Genomic DNA, 11363 nt, shown 5'->3' on the forward strand with positions numbered 1-11363 from the left:
GTGTTAAGTAAAATAAACGTAGTATGGGAAGAGAAGTATCTCACTATCTTGCTTATCTGTGGAACATAAATCAATCTCATAGAAATTAGGAGTATAACGGTGGTCGCCAGTGGCTGGGGAGAGTAGCAGGGAGGGTAAGATGAGAAAATGTAGATTAATCGGTAATGTTACAGTTAGGAGTAAGAAGTTCGGTGTCCTATTGCATATAGGAGGACTACAGATTATATATTTATCTGAAAACCAAAAATAGAACAAAGGATTTTGAATGTTTTCACCAAAGAAAAAGTTAAACATTCAGAAAATAAATTTGTCTACTGTCATTGGATATTACACATCATAGACGTGTGTAGAAACATAACCTGCTACTCCATAAATATCTACAATTCTTACAACAGTTAAAAATAATAAATAATATAAAAGTAGAGGATGAGGCAGGGTAAGTATCTTGCCCAGGTCACAGAGCTGATAAGAGGACTGTGGTTCAAACTCAGGTGGGCTGATTCATTTGTATTGTTTCTTTTTGGAATTGTTTAAATCTATCTGGAATTTATTGTAAAGAATGATGTGAAGTAAAATACAAATATTTTATTTTCTACAAGTTCAACTAATTGAGGGCCAGCATTGTGGTGTATTGGGTAAATATACCACTCATGATGCCAGCATGCCATATGGGCTCCGCCGGTTCATGTCCCAGCTGCTCCACTTCCAATCCAGCTCCTTGCTAATGGCCTGGGCAAAGCAGTTCGAAGTGATCCAAGGACTTGGGCCCCTGCCACATGTGTGGAGTCCCAGATGAGGCTCCCAGCTGACAGCCCTGGCTGTGTGACCATCTGGGGAGCACAATAGTGGATGGAAGCACGCATGCTTGCTCGCTCGCTCTCTCTCTCTTTCAAATAAATAGATCTTTTTTAAATTGCAACTAATTAAAAATGATAGTTTTCTTAAAACAATTTAATGGCATGGGGAAATAAATGTGTCTGACAAGTTCAATAGAAAAAAAGGTGGGGGCTTGCACCATGGCACACTAGGTTAATCACCTGCCTGCAGCGCCCGTATCCCATATGGGCGCTGATTCTAGTTCCGGTTGCTCCTCTTCCAGTCCAGCTCTCTGCTGTGGCCCGGGAAGGCAGTGGAGGATGGCCCAAGTGCTTGGGCCCCTGCACCCACGTGGGAGACCAGGAAGAAGCACCTGGCTCCTGGCTGTGGATCAGCGCAGCGCTGTGGCACAGTGGGTTAACGCCCTGGCCTGAAGTGCCAGCATCCCATATGGGCACCGGTTCAAGACCTGGCTGCTCTGCTTCCAATCCAGCTGTCTGCTATGGCCTGGGAAAGCAATAGAAAATGGCCCAAAATGCTTGGGCCCCTGTACCCATGTGGGAGACCTGGAGGAAGCTCCTGGTTCCTGGCTTCGGATTGGCGCAGCTCCGGCCGTTGCAGCCAATTGGGGAGTGAACCATCGGAAAGAAGACCTTTCTCTCTGTCTCTCCCTCTCACTGTAACTCTACCTGTGAAATAAATAAATAAAATCTTTAAAAAGAAAAAGAAAGAAAGGTGGCGCACAAAGCTGTGTACACAGGGTGAGTAACTGCACTAAACACAAATTTGCAAGCAAGCGTTTAGCTCAGCAGTTAAGTTGCCTCTTGGGCAGCAATCCTTAGAGCAGTAGCTGTCCCAGCTCCTCCACTCCTGACCCAGCTTCCTGCTGATGCTCATTGTGAAATGCAGTAGATGATGATCCCTTGCCACCCATTTGTCTATCCAGATGGAGTCTCATGTTCCTAGCTTCAACGTGGCCCAGTCCTGACTGTTGTAGGCATTTGAGAGGTCATGAAAAATCTGCCTCTCTCTGCCTTTAAATAAACAACTTTAAGAAGGAACACCATGTAAAATAATAAGCTCTCTAAACAAAAATAATTCACTTGAATATATGTAATTAAATATGTATAGCCAGCAACAGGACATCTATTGTATGCATACCTACAAATGTAACCTTCAAGGTTGGGAAGAGTCCAAGTTCAGAAATCTAGCTTCACTCTGCTTAGGTGGGTTTGAATCCCACATGTATGTTTTCTCAGCAAATTCCTTAACCTCTCTATACCAGTCTCTCATCTACAAAATGTGATAACAACCTTACTTATCTCCTGATGTAGCCATCAGGTTAAGTGAAATCAGTCAGACACCCAAAGACCAACAACACATGTTCCCCCACTTGTGTAGGAACCACAAAAAACTCAGCCTAAACACAGAACGGTGATTAACAGAAGCTGAGAGGATGGAGCAGGGGGAAGAGGGAGTTTGGATGGCAAGTACCAAGTTAGAGCCAGATGGAAGGAACAAGACTCTGCTGTTGCACAGCACAGTGAGGGGACCACAAGCTCCTGTATGCTGCAGGAATAAAAAGAAGGAGCTCCAAGTCTCCAGTCATAAGGTAATGCCACAGAAGGGGAATGATGATGGCCCGGTTCTGATCAGTACGCTTCTATGCATGCATTGAAAAATCACACTGTCATCCACAATATGTGCAATGATTGCTAATAAAAACATTTGTAGGGGCCCGTGCTGTGGCATAGTGAGCTAAGCTTTCTCCAGCCCACAGATGAATCCCAGCTGCTCCACTTCCGATTCATCTCCCTGCTAGGGCCTGGAAAAGCAGTAGAAGATGGCCCAAGTGCATGGGTCCCTGCACTAGCATGGGAGAATGGGAAGAAGCCCCTGGCTCCAGACTTCAGGTTGGCTCAACTCTGGCCATTGTAGCCATTTGGGGAGTGAAACAGCAGTTGGAAGACCTTTCTGTCTGTCTCTGCCTCTCCCTCTCTGTGTAACTTGCCTTTCAAATTAATTAATTAAAAAAACATTGGCTGGCGCCGTGGCTCAATAGGCTAATCCTCCGCTTTGCGGCGCTGGCACACCGGGTTCTAGTCCCGGTCGGGGTGCCGGATTCTGTCCCAGTTGCCCCCCTTCCAGGCCAGCTCTCTGCTGTGGCCAGGGAGTGCAGTGGAGGATGGCCCAAGTGCTTGGGCCCTGCACCCCATGGGAGACCAGGAGAAGTACCTGGCTCCTGCCTTTGGATCAGCGCGGTGCGCCGGCCGCAGCGGCCATTGGAGGGTGAACCAACGGCAAAAAGGAAGACCTTTCTCTCTCTCTCGCTCTCTCTCTCTCTCACTGTCCACTCTGCCTGTCAAAAAAATAAAATAAAATAAATAAAAAATAAAAATAAAAAAACATTTGTAGAAAGACTTAAGTAAATTCATGTAAAATAGCATAGTGGAGGCCGGCACTGTAGTGTAGCTGGTAAAGCTGCTGCCTGTGTCCCATATAGACGCCAGTTTGAGTCCCAGCTGCTCCACTTGTGATCCAGCTCCCTGCTAATGTGCCTGGGAAAGCAGTAGAGGATGGCCCAAGTCCTTGGGCCCTTGCACTCACATGTGAGACCTGGAAGAAGCTTCTGGTTCCTGGCTTCGGATCTGCACAGCTCTAGCTGTTGTAGCCATCTAGAGAGTAAACCAGTGGATTGAAGACCTCTCTCTCTCTCTCTCTCTCTCTCTCTGCCTCTGCCTCTGCCTCTGCCTCTATGTAACTCTGGCTTTCAAATAAATAAATAAACTTTAAAAAAAAATAGCCTAGTGCTTAGCCCTTAAAAACAATGCACACATAAATGTTCCAAACAGGGGCTAGCACTGTGGCATAGTGAATAAAGCCACCACCTGCAGCACCACCATTCCATATGGTCGCCCATTCAAGTCCTGGCTACCCCACTTCCAATCCAGTTCCCTTCTAATGCACCTGAGAAGGCAGCAGAAAATGGCCCAAGTCCTTGGACCCCTGCACCCACCTGGAAGACCCAGATAAATCGCTTGGCTCCTGGCTTCGACCTGGCCCAGCCCTGGCTGTTGCAGCCATTTGAAGAGTGAACCAGCTGATGGAAGACCTCTCTCTCTCTCTCTCTCTCCTTTGCCCTCTCTGTAACTCTTTCAAATAAATAAATCTTTAAAAATGACAAATATTATGAGTATTAATCATTGTAACCACTGATTAGTGATTTTAATTTTTCATTTAAATGTTTGAATTAAAATGTTTCCATGTATCCAGTTATTTTAGTTTGTTTGCTTTTTTACACTCAGGAAGAAAAGGTTAATTTTTAAAACTCTGGACCTTAAGTGTTCCCCCAAAGTCTTTCAAAATCAAAAATGAAGCTCCTTACTAACCCCCTTTTGAGAAATGCCTTTGCTACAATAACCTTGTGAGTCCTCCACAGAAAACAACTTTCTTGTTTCCCAAGCTGATAACTCTAAGAGCGTTAGAGCAAGGATTCAGTAAAAAAAAAAAAAAAAAAAAAAAAAAAAAAAAAAATCCTTAAATCATAACATGGAATTATTTGGCATTATGAAAACAAGAAGCAAAACATGACAATATCTGCCAGGTAAATGACCTCTTCAAGTCCCCAAGGTGCCATGAGAACTGGGAATATGTTCTATAGCATTATAATTGATAATTGGATGTTGAAGGTCTGGTCACAGGGCTGGGAATTAATCCTCAATCCATACCTCATTTCATTCCATTCCGGGGAATACTGCCAGTCTGGACTCCATGTGAAACAGACTTTGTCTAAAAACAAGGGGCCAGCCCGGCCCCAGGGACACTCACCCAGCTACTTTCTTATGGATGGAGAAAAGTTGGGGAAGACAGCTGATTATCTGAAATAAAGTCATTCTCTTGCTGGACTTCCCCAGGATTCAGATGAAGCCAGTGAAGCAGAGGTTTACCTGTATTTCTTCTGAGATGATTGATTTAAAAAATCAACTGCACATAGCTAGCAAAACAATTGGGAGAGAAGCTTAGTATGTTTCCCATGGGCAAGAGTCTGTGATGGCCATGTAATTGCTCATGCTCAGAAATTGAAAGAAAATTGAAATTGAAAGAAAAGCAAGGATGCCGTTCTGGAAACCTTTGTTCTGAGAAGCAGTGGTTAAACATTTCCTCCCAGGCACTCCCCGTGCACCAGAGACTGAGAGGGTTGAGAAAGATGAGCTGCTGCTCTGTACCCTGGAGTGGGTTTCATGAGCTCTGTGAACTTCAATTTGCCTCTATGTCCAGGAAGAAGAGCTACCTGGCAGCATTTCTGCGAGGACTCCAGATAATGCACGCAGTGTGCACATCCTGGAACCTCACAACTGGGCCACTGTGGCACAGAAATAAAAGCCGCTGCTTGTGATGCTGGTGTCCCACACCAGAGTGCCATCGCTCAAGTCCTGGCTGCTCTGCTTCTGACCCAGCTCCTGGCTAATGTGCCTGAAAAAGCAGGAGCTGATGACCCAGATGCTTGGGTTCCTGCCACACACATGCAAGACCCAGTTCCTGGCTCCTGGCAAAGATATTCATTCATTCATTCTCTCTCTCTCTCTCTCTCTCTCTCTCTCTCTCTCTCTCCGTGTGTGTGTGTGAGAGAGAGAGACAGAGACAGAGAGAGTCTTCCTTTAAAATAAATACACAAATAAATAAAATCTGACACTTCATGGGTGTACAGTAAGCATTACTGCTTAAGGTACTGATTTCAAGAATCTGAGGAAGGTCTGGGTCACTGGATAATTTCCTAATGTTTAAATCTCTTCAGTTGAAGAACACACTTTTATACCACTATAGATAAAGCTTAAATGCACACTCCTACGAGTTATAGCGACATACTTAAAACTCACAGTGACCTGTAAACTATCTACGCCAGATTGAAACAGGTTCTGTGGGCCTAGAAAGGAAAGATATAAAAATTGCTGCTCACTCATTAAGCATTTACTTAGCACCAACTATAGGCCAGGTTTGCCCTGGTTCCTGGGAGATGGAGGACAGACAAGCCCACAGCTTTGGACTAAAATAAACCACCTGGATCCCGGTTCTCAAACTTCAGGCCTTGGCTTAGCCATGCCCCCCAGGTTATGTATATCCTCGGATATCACAATGACAACAACAGCACCTGCCACAGAACTTGTGATCAGGCTTAGCCACCACCCCAGATGTGTAAGATATCACTATTTCTCTATTTTCATTCAATTCAGTTTGTATGAGTTGCCATGCCTCCTCACATCTGGTCTGCATGGGAGATCCCTTTTAGTCACAATTGAGCTCCTCTCTGAGCAGTGCTTTGGAATTCAGGCTTCAGTGGCAGCCAGAAGATAGAGAAAAGTCCCCCATAGTTGTCCACTATTTTGTTATTACAACAAAATACCCAAGGCAGCTCCGTTTATAAAGCACAAAGGCTTGCTTTGGTTCCTGGCACCAGAAGCTCACAGTCCAAGATCAGGCAAGCTGCACTAGTTTGGCCTCTGGTGATGGCATTCTGGCTGGCAGAATCCCAAAGTGACCCCAGGCATCACATGGCAAGAGATATGGAGTGTGTCTATCTGTTTCTATGGGGTCTCTGGCAAAGCCGCTGGCATCTAATCATGGAGGTTCTGCCTTGATCACCAAATCCCATCACCTACCCAAGAGCCCATTTTCAAACACCATAACTGGATTAAATTTTGTCATTCACCAAAGGCTTTAGAGGCCAGATTTGTAATACATGGGCCTCTGGGCAACATCCAACAAGGAAATTAATATCCAAACCATAGCATCTCCTGACTTCCCATCCGCCATGGTCACAGCCACCCTTCTCGTGTCACAGCTGCCAGTGGTCTTTCAGCACTCACAGCTCTGGGCTTCAGTGTGTTGAGGACACCCTGCTGAGGCAGAACTCCCTGGATGAGTCCAACCCCACCCCCCACCATGTCTTGCTGCTCCAGGAGGACCTGCGCTATGCACATACTGGCTCTTGCCCTCTAACTCTCATCTCCTTTTGAACCCAGACAGCACCTTGAATCCAAGAGACTGGAAAGCTTTCCCTATAAAGAACCAGACAACAGCTATTTTGACATCTGTCACAACTGCCCAACTCTATTGCAGAGCTGCTGCAGGCTTCGATGGCACGTCAATGAACGAGTGTGACTGTGGTCAATGATACTATACTTACTGACCCTAGAAATCCATTTTCATGAAATTTCCACATGTCACAAAATATTATTCTTTAGTTGACTCTTCTAAAATCGTTCTAGTGTTCAGGACTTAGAAAGAAAGAAACAGGCCATGGGGCCCATTTGGCAGAGCTGCAGGCCCTGGACGACTTCTGCTCTCTTCTTGGGTCTCCAAGAAACTTAGCACGACCTCTTCCGTGCATGCATACTTTTGGAAGAAAAAAAACATTTGTTCATTCATTGATTTGTTTAACAAACCCCCTGAAGAGTGACCATTTACCCTCCTAGGATGTTCGATTATCCACACTGAAACTGGAAGAGTCCCAGATTAACTGGAACTCTTGATCACCCAACCTGTCAGGTGCCAGGCAGTGAAGTTAAGGAACGAACGAGACAAAGTCTCTGTCTTTATGAAACTGGCACAAGAGCCTTTGTCCACGACCCCTGTTCCTGGCCTGGGATCCATGGGTCCTCTGACTCACCTGCACCTAGGCAGGAGACTGGGGGAGTCAGAGGCCCAGAAGTATCACCACTGCAGATCGTCCTGCCGCCCAGTGAACTGTGCAGCACTGGTCCTAAGAGTTAAAGGCGGAGCAGCAAGAGTAAGCTCCCAAAAGCTCCCTGGAAGCAAAGTGACAGAATCACCATCAAACCACACCCACTCCCTCAGCTGCCAGGCCAGAACTAGGGCTGCTCCCTCTAGGCCTAGGGAGCAGATTGAGGGTTTCCAGAGGGGCTCAAGCCTGTTGCACAGCTAAAGACTCCTGTTGTGCAAGAAAATGCAAATATCTCAAACCCATGCTATAAAAATCCTAAGCTATTTTACTTGTTCCATCCTTTTGGTTCAACTCCTTCATTTTATTTATAAACTTCACTGGGCTCCATGAGAAAAATCTAACTTTGAGATACTTTAGAAATGTACCTGAGGCAAAAAAACAAACAAACAAACTATTCCCTTCGGCCCCTCGCACTGCCCCAGTTACCTCCTCCCCTGAGCCCTGCTGTTACAGTTTGGTAAAGTAAGGCAGCCTCAGCAGAGTCTCTGTGAGCTTCTTCAAGGTCTTCTTTTAATTAGGAACAGCTTCTACTCTGGAGAGACAGGACCCCATACCAGAGCAGTGAGGGAGGCAGTACCTCAGCTCCCTATTTGACTCCTGTGTCAAACAGCTTTGAGCAATGCACAACCTGTACCACCACACACAACCACCCTGAGAAAAACACCTGACCCTTCGGGAAAGAAATCAGACCTTTTTCCTGAAGTTGGAAATAAAGAATGGGATGAACATAATTGCTTCAGACAGCTCAGGCCCCATGGTGCCCTGTGTTCATGTTAACTGGTAACCAGGCTCCTTGTCTCTGACCCCCAGGCAGTGAGCTGCTCCTGCAGACAGGATTTCTGTCTCCCAATCACTGGCATTTTTGACAACTGGCTGCTGCTCCTTGTCTCTTCCGCCTTCCTGGAGTCTCACCTGCAGATTGCACCTGCAGAGCACAGGCGGGGCTGAAGCCCGATTGGGGAGGTTTTTCAAAGTCAGCCAGGCAGAAACCTGAAGACAAAAGGTCTTCAAGCAGATAATATTGGCAGCCCTGGTTTAAGCAATCTGTAGCTGCTGGGACGGAGCAGATCATAAAGATCTCTCACTAAATCAAGCCTCAAACAGGCTTGTTGGGTTTGGCTGAGGGGTGCGGTTGAACAAGCCCCTATAGCAAGCCCCTAGTGCATTTATACATCCACTACCTCTCTCCCCAGGCTAAGAAGTGTTAATCAGGTGTGGCTGGCAAAATCCCCTAAATGTACAGCTGACAATGCCGCATGACAGCTGGTAGTTAGGTTGCCATGCCAACGGGAAGAGCCCCTATTGGAGTTCTGTTTACTCATTACCAAGTTCTCTGAGAAGCACTCGGTTATGGGAGATGCTGAGAAACTTGACCCGTGGCCCACAAACAGCTTATCTGAGCACTGAATTTATTTTGACTCCAATGTAGCAGAATCTGGGGGCAGAGGGGAGAGGTGTGGAGGGGTAGAGATGTTAGCTGAAGCGTCCTGTTTCACTGTCAGGGGCATTAACATTCATGGAGTGTCTATTGTGTGTCTGGAATTCTGCTAGAAACTCTTTATATTCTTTAAATTTTACTCTTAACTGCTATCCTGCAGTACTGATATTAGTATGCCCATTTTATAGATGAGGGAAGAGAAGCTGAAGGGTCAAACAGCATTGAGGGGATAGGTGTTCTGGCTAAGTGCGTTGAAGCAAGCTTGAGACTCCTGTATCCTGTATCCAAGTATCGGCTATGCTGGCTTGCAATCCAGCCTCTTGCTACTGTGCCTCAGAGCCACTAGAGGATGGCGTAAGTTCTTTGGCCCCTGCCACACACATGGAGGATCCAGATGGAGTTCTGAGCTCCTGGCTTGAGTCTGACCCAGCCCTGACTGTCGAGGGCATTTGGAACATAATCAGCAGATAGAAGACTTCTCTCTGTCTTTCCCTCTTCCTCTCTCTCTCTCTCTCTCTCTCTCTCTCTCTTTCTCTCTCTCTCTCTCTCTCTCTCTCTCTCTCTCTCTCTGTCTCCCATCACTCTGCCGTTCAAGCAGTTGAAAATAACTTAATAAACTTTCTTTAAAGTTAAGGGGCTAGCATTGTGGCATAGCTAATTAAACCACCATCTGTGACAGCAGTATCCCTTAATTTGCCCATTCATGTCCCAGCTACTCCATTTTCAATCCAGCTCCCTGCTAATGGCCTGGGAAAGCAATGAAAGATGGGCTAATATGTTGGGTCCCTGCCACACATCTGGGAGACCTAGGAGAAGCCCTTAGCTCCTGGCTTCTGCCTGGTCCAGCCCTGGCTGCAGCCATCTGGGGAGTGACCAGCAGATGCATGATCTCTCCCTCTCTTCCTCCTCCCCATCCCCTTCTTTGTATAACTGTACCTTTCAAATAAATAAATAAATTTTTAAAAAAAATTTTTTTAAAGCAGACCAATGGTTAGTGCACTGAGGACATGTGCATAAAATGAATTATTATGCATCTATTAACATATTTTTCAAAAATATTCCATGACATATCTGCCTTAGCATATTGCTAAGGAGAAAGGAAAGGAAGACAAAACTCTATGACAAATGCAGATGACAAAATATATAAGAGCTGGGCCAGCACTGTGGTGTAGCGGGTTAAGTCACTGCCTGTAGTGCTGGCATCCCATATGAGCACCAGTTCGAGATCCGGCAGCTCCACTGCCCATCAAGCTCTCTGCTGTGGCCTGGGAAAGCAGTAGAAGATGGCCCAAGTCCTTGGGCCCCTGCACCCACATGGGAGACCTGGAAGAAGCTCCTGGCTCCTGGCTTCAGATTGGCACAGCTCCAGCTATTGCGGTCAACTGGGGAATGAACCAGTGGATGGAAGACCTCTCTCTCTCTCTGCCTCTCCTTCTCTGAGTAACCCTGACTTTCAAATAAATAAATAAATTTTTTAAAAATATATAAGAGGAATAAATACCTGTAAGGTAGCAAATTACAGCTCAAACACTTGGGCTCCTATGACCCATGTGAGAGAATGAGATAGAATTCTGGGCTCTTAGCTTCTGCCTAGCCCAACTCTGGCTGTTGCAGGCTTTTGGCTAGTGAACGAGAAGATAGAAAATCTATCTTGGGTCAGTGCTGTGGTGTAGTGGGTTAAGTCACCGCCTGCAGTGCCGGCATCCCATATGAGCACTGGTTCTAGTCCCAGCTGCTCCTCTTCCTATCCAGCTCTCTGCTATTGCCTGAGAAAGCAGTAGAAGATGGCCTAAGTCCTTGGGCCCCTGCACCCACATGGGAGACCTGGAAGAAGCTCCTGTCTCCTGGCTTCGGATCAGCACAGCTTCAGCCGTTGCAGCCATCTAGGGAGTGAACCAGTGAATGGAAGACCTCTCTCTCTCTCTCTTTGCCTCTGCCTCCCTATAACTCTGCCTTTCAAATAAAAAAAAAATCTTAAAAAAAACTAGGTATAAATAGGTATAAATAAATAAACAATAGGTATAAATAATTTTAAAATATAAAGTTATATTGATGGGAAACATATACACAAAGCTAAGAAAGGTAGAGTAGCCATATTAGATAAAGTAGACCTGAAAACAAAGAGATATAAAAGGATACCTCAAAGAGTTCATGGGACTGGAATTACGAGATAAGTTAGTTCTCTGAAGGGAGGAGAGAACTCCCACTTTGATAATGGCCTGTCTAAACAATGTCGGAGTTTGTGGACTCAAGAGGCTTCCATAGCCTTGGCAGCTCATGACAAGAGCCTCGAGTGACCAGTGACATCATACATAAGAGTGTCAATTATTAAATCAACAACGGGAGTCACTGTACACTTGCTCCTCA

This window comes from Lepus europaeus, chromosome 9, assembly GCF_033115175.1.
Source record: "Lepus europaeus isolate LE1 chromosome 9, mLepTim1.pri, whole genome shotgun sequence".
Classification (NCBI taxonomy): domain Eukaryota; kingdom Metazoa; phylum Chordata; class Mammalia; order Lagomorpha; family Leporidae; genus Lepus; species Lepus europaeus.